This window comes from Heterodontus francisci, unplaced genomic scaffold (assembly GCF_036365525.1).
Source record: "Heterodontus francisci isolate sHetFra1 unplaced genomic scaffold, sHetFra1.hap1 HAP1_SCAFFOLD_1111, whole genome shotgun sequence".
NCBI lineage: Eukaryota > Metazoa > Chordata > Chondrichthyes > Heterodontiformes > Heterodontidae > Heterodontus > Heterodontus francisci.
In genome coordinates this window covers 136,204-142,203 of record NW_027142303.1, presented here as the reverse complement: position 1 = coordinate 142,203, position 6,000 = coordinate 136,204, and positions in this window count along the sequence as shown.

Sequence of the window (6,000 nt, the reverse complement as noted above, 5' to 3'; positions counted from 1 at the left end):
CCTCCTATATTCACGTCTAAATCATTAATGTACACTACAAACAGCAAGGATCCCAGCACCGATCCCTGTGGTACACCACTGGTCACAGGCTTCCACTCGCAAAAACAACCCTCGACCATCACCCTCTGCCTCCTGTCACTGAGCCAATTTTGGATCCACTTTGTCAAATTGCCCTGGATCCCATGGGCTCTTACCTTCTTCACCAATCTCCCATGTGGGACCTTATCAAAAGCCTTACTGAAGTCCATGTAGACTACATCAACTGCCTGACCCTCATCGACACATCTAGTCACCTCCTCGAAAAGTTCAATCAAGTTAGTTAGACATGATCTCCCCCTGACGCGGCCATGTTGACTATCCCTGATTAATCCCTGCTTCTCCAAGTGGAGATTAATCCTGTCCCTCAGAATTTTTTCCAGTAGTTTCCCTACCACAGATGTTAGACTTACCGGCCTGTAATTACCTGGTTTATCCCTGCTACTCTTCTTGAATAGTGGTACCACATTCGCTGTCCTCCAGTCCTCTGGTACCTCTCCTGTGGCCAGAGAGGATTTGAAAATTTATGTCAGAGCCCCTGCTATCTCCTCCCTTGCCTCACATAACAGCCTGGGATACATCTCATCTGGACCTGAGGATTTATCCACTTTTAAGCCCGCTAATACAGCTAATACTTCCTCCCTTTCAATTCTAATATGTTCAAGTATATCACAATCCCCCTCCCTGATCTCTACACCGACATCGTCCTTCTCCATAGTGAACACAGATGAAAAGTAATCATTTAAAACTTCACCTATGTCCTCTGGCTCCGCACACAGATTGCCACTTTGGTCCCTAATGGGCCCTACTCTTTCCCTGGTTATCCTCTTAATGTATTTATAAAACGCCTTGGGATTTTCCTTTATCTTGCAGGAATTACTGTTTAAATCTTTCGGCAGTGGTCGTTTCGGATGTGCCGCAGAATGCCACACGATCTCCGCCTGCTTCTTGTTAATATTTGTCTGGTGATTGTTCAAAGCCAGTTGTGACTGAAGCATCTGCTCTCCAGATGGGACTGTGACACCCCGCCTCTCGTCTCTTGTTTACTCAGAGTGAGCATCTGCTTCCACTGATGGTACAGGGATCGGCACTGGGCCAGAGACTTGGTCCTCTTCAGATCTTGCCAAGAGATCTCCCACATCCACCGTTAGCAGTGCTAATGTCGCGAGACTAGTAGCCCAGAGCACCAGGCTAATGCTGTGGGGACATGGGTTCAAATCCCACCACGGCAGATGGGGGAACCTGAATTCAATTAAAAAGCGAATCGAATGATCATGAAACCATCCCCGGGTACGTCCTGTCACACCTGACGGACCCAGCAGAGGTGGTGGCACAGTGGTATCCAGTCGGGAGGGAGTTGCCCTGGGAGTCCTCAATATTGACTCCGGACCCCATTAAGTCTCATGGCATCAGGTCAAACATGGGCAAGGAAACCTCCTGCTGATTACTCTCTCCCTCAGCTGATGGGCCAGTCCTCCTCCACGTTGAACACCACTCGGAGGAAGAACTGAGGGTGGCGAGGGCGCAGAATGTACTCTGGGTGGGGGCACTGGATACTGCAAAGGCTATGGATCCTGACAATATTCCGGCAATAGTACTGAAGACCTGTGCTCCGGAACTTGCCGCACCCCTAGCCAAGCTGTTCCAGTACAGCTACAATACTGGCATCTACCCTGCAATGTGGAAAATTGCCCAGGTATGTCCTGTACACAAAAAGCAGGACAAGTCCAACCCGGCCAATTACCGCATCAGTCTACTCTCAATCATCAGTAAAGTGATGGAAGGTGTCATCGACAGTGCCATCAAGCGACACTTGCTTAGCAATAACCTGCTCAGTGACACTCAGCTTGGATTCCACCAGGGCCACTCAGCTCCTGACCTCGTTACAGCCTTGGTTCAAACATGGACAAAAGAGCTGAACACGAGAGGTGAGGTGAGAGTGACTGTCCTTGACATCAAGGCAGAATTTGACCGAGTATGGCATCAAGGAGCCCCAGCAAAACTAAGGTCAATTGGAAGCAGGGGGAAAACTCTCCGCTGGCTGGAGTCATACCGAGCGCAAAGGAAGATGGTTGTGGTTGTTGGAGGTCAATCATCTCAGCTCCAGGACATCACTGCAGGAGTTCCTCAGGTTAGTGTCCGAGGCCGAACCATCTTCAGCTGCTTCATCAATGACCTTCCTTCAATCATAAGGTCAGAAGTGGGGATGTTCGCTGATGATTGCACAATGTTCAGCACCATTCGTGACTCCTCAAATACTGAAGCAGTTTGTGTAGAAATGCAACAAGATCTGGACAATATCCAGGCTTGGGCTGATAAGTAGCAAGTAACATTCACGCCACACAAGTGCCAGGCAATGACCATCTCCAACAAGAGAGAATCTAACCATCTCCCCTGGACATTCAATGGCATTACCATCGCTGAATCCCTCACTATCAACATCCTAGGGGTTACCATTGACCAGAAACTGAACTGGAGTAGCCATATAAATACCGTGGCTACAAGAGCAGGTCAGAGGCTAGGAATCCTGCAGTGAGTAACTCACCTCCTGACAAGATGCACTGCAGCAATGCACCAAGTCTCCTCAGACAGCACCTTCCAAACCCACGACCTCTACCACCCAGAAGGACAAGGGCAGCAGACACATGGGAACACCACCACCTGCAAGTTCCCCTCCAAGTCACACACCATCCTGACTTGGAACTATATCGGCCGTTCCTTCACTGTCGCTGGGTCAAAATCCTGGAACTCCCTCCCTAACAGCACTGTGGGTGTACCTACCCCACATGGACTGCAGTGGTTCAAGAAAGCAGCTCACCACCACCTTCTCAAGGGCAATTAGGGACGGGCAATAAATGGTGACAGTCAGCGATGCCCACATCCCTGAACCAATAAAAAAAAGACAACCAGCTGTCAATTTCATCCAAACATGGCACCTCTGACAACATCGCATTCGTTCAAAGAACATATCCCAGTTTATCTGTCCTGTGAGCCAAATGCCACTCACTCCATTATACACAATCCCAATGGACCAAACCCCTTCCCATTCACTCCCGTTGTACAGAATCCCAATGGACCAAACCCCTTCCCGTTCACTCCACTGTACACAATCCCAATGGACCAAACCCCTTCCCATTCACTCCCGTTGCACAGAATCCCAATGGACCAAACCCCTTCCCGTTCACTCCCACTGTACACAATCCCAATGGACCAAACCCCTTCCCATTCACTCCCACTGTATACAATCCCAATAGATCAAACCCCTTCCCGTTCACTCCAACTGTACACAATCCCAATGGACCAAACCCCTTCCCGTTCACTCCCACTGTACACAATCCCAATGGACCAAACCCCTTCCCGTTCACTCCACTGTACACAATCCCAATGGATCAAACCCCTTCCCGTTCACTCCCACTGTACACAATCCCAATGGACCAAACCCCTTCCCGTTCACTCCCACTGTACACAATCCCAATGGACCAAACCCCTTCCCGTTCACTCCCACTGTACACAATCCCAATGGACCAAACCCCTTCCCGTTCACTCCCACTGTACACAATACCAATGGACCAAACCCCTTCCCGTTCACTCCACTGTACACAATCCCAATGGACCAAACCCCTTCCCATTCACTCCCACTGTATACAATCCCAATAGATCAAACCCCTTCCCGTTCACTCCAATTGTACACAATCCCAATGGACCAAACCCCTTCCCGTTCACTCCCACTGTACACAATCCCAATGGACCAAACCCCTTCCCGTTCACTCCACTGTACACAATCCCAATGGATCAAACCCCTTCCCGTTCACTCCCACTGTACACAATCCCAATGGACCAAACCCCTTCCCGTTCACTCCCACTGTACACAATCCCAATGGACCAAACCCCTTCCCGTTCACTCCCACTGTATACAATCCCAATAGATCAAACCCCTTCCCGTTCACTCCAATTGTACACAATCCCAATGGACCAAACCCCTTCCCGTTCACTCCAATTGTACACAATCCCAATGGACCAAACCCCTTCCCGTTCACTCCCACTGTACACAATCCCAATGGACCAAACCCCTTCCCGTTCACTCCCACTGTACACAATCCCAATGGACCAAACCCCTTCCCGTTCACTCCCACTGTACACAATCCCAATGGACCAAACCCCTTCCCGTTCACTCCCACTGTACACAATCCCAATGGACCAAACCCCTTCCCGTTCACTCCCACTGTACACAATCCCAATGGACCAAACCCCTTCCCGTTCACTCCCACTGTACACAATCCCAATGGACCAAACCCCTTCCCGTTCACTCCCACTGTACACAATCCCAATGGATCAAACCCCTTCCCGTTCACTCCCACTGTACACAATCCCAATGGACCAAACCCCTTCCCGTTCACTCCCACTGTACACAATCCCAATGGACCAAACCCCTTCCCGTTCACTCCCACTGTACACAATCCCAATGGACCAAACCCCTTCCCGTTCACTCCCACTGTACACAATCCCAATGGACCAAACCCCTTCCCGTTCACTCCCACTGTACACAATCCCAATGGACCAAACCCCTTCCCGTTCACTCCCACTGTACACAATCCCAATGGACCAAACCCCTTCCCATTCACTCCCACTGTACACAATCCCAATGGATCAAACCCCTTCCCATTCACTCCCACTGTACACAATCCCAATGGATCAAACCCCTTCCCGTTCACTCCCATTGTGCACAATCCCAATGGATCAAACCCCTACCCGTTCACTCCCACTGTACACAATCCCAATGGACCAAACCCCTTCCCATTCACTCCCACTGTACACAATCCCAATGGATCAAACCCCTTCCCATTCACTCCCACTGTACACAATCCCAATGGATCAAACCCCTTCCCATTCACTCCCATTGTGCACAATCCCAATGGATCAAACCCCTACCCGTTCACTCCCACTGTACACAATCCCAATGGACCAAACCCCTTCCCATTCACTCCCACTGTACACAATCCCAATGGATCAAACCCCTTCCCATTCACTCCCACTGTACACAATCCCAATGGATCAAACCCCTTCCCATTCACTCCCACTGTACACAATCCCAATGGATCAAACCCCTACCCGTTCACTCCCACTGTACACAATCCCAATGGATCAAACCCCTTCCCATTCACTCCCATTGTACACAATCCCAATGGATCAAACCCCTTCCCGTTCACTCCCATTGTACACAATCCCAATGGACCAAACCCCTTCCCATTCACTCCCACTGTACACAATCCCAATGGATCAAACCCCTTCCCGTTCACTCCCACTGTACACAATCCCAATTGATCAAACCCCTTCCCGTTCACTCCCACTGTACACAATCCCAATGCATCAAACCCCTTCTCGTTCACTCCCACTGTACACAATCCCAATTGATCGTAGGAACATAGGAAATAGGAGCAGGGGTAGGCCATTCGGCCCCTCGAGCCTGGTCCGCCAACTAGATCATGGCCGACCTTCTATCAAGGCCATTTTCCTGCACTATCCCCGTATCCTTTGATATCTTTAATATCTAGAAATCTATCGATCTCTGTCTTGAACATATTCGATGATTGAGCCTCCACAGCCCTCTGGGGTAAAGAATTTCCAAAGATTCACCACCCTCTGAGTGAAGAAATTCCTCCTCATCTCAGTCCTAAATGGCCTGCCCCTTATTCTGAGACTGTGTCCCCTTGTTCTCGACTCACCAGCCGGGGGAAACATCCTTCCTGCATCTCCTCTGTCGAGCCCTCTAAGAATTTGGTATGTTTCAATGAGATCACCTCTCATTCTCCTAAACTCTAGTGAATACAGGCCCAGTCTCCTCAATCTCCCCTCATTGGACAATGCCGCCATCCCAGGTATCAGTCTGGTGAACCTCCGTTGCACTCCCTCTCTGGCAAGTATGTCCTTCCTTAGGTAAGGAGACTAAAACTGTACACAATACCC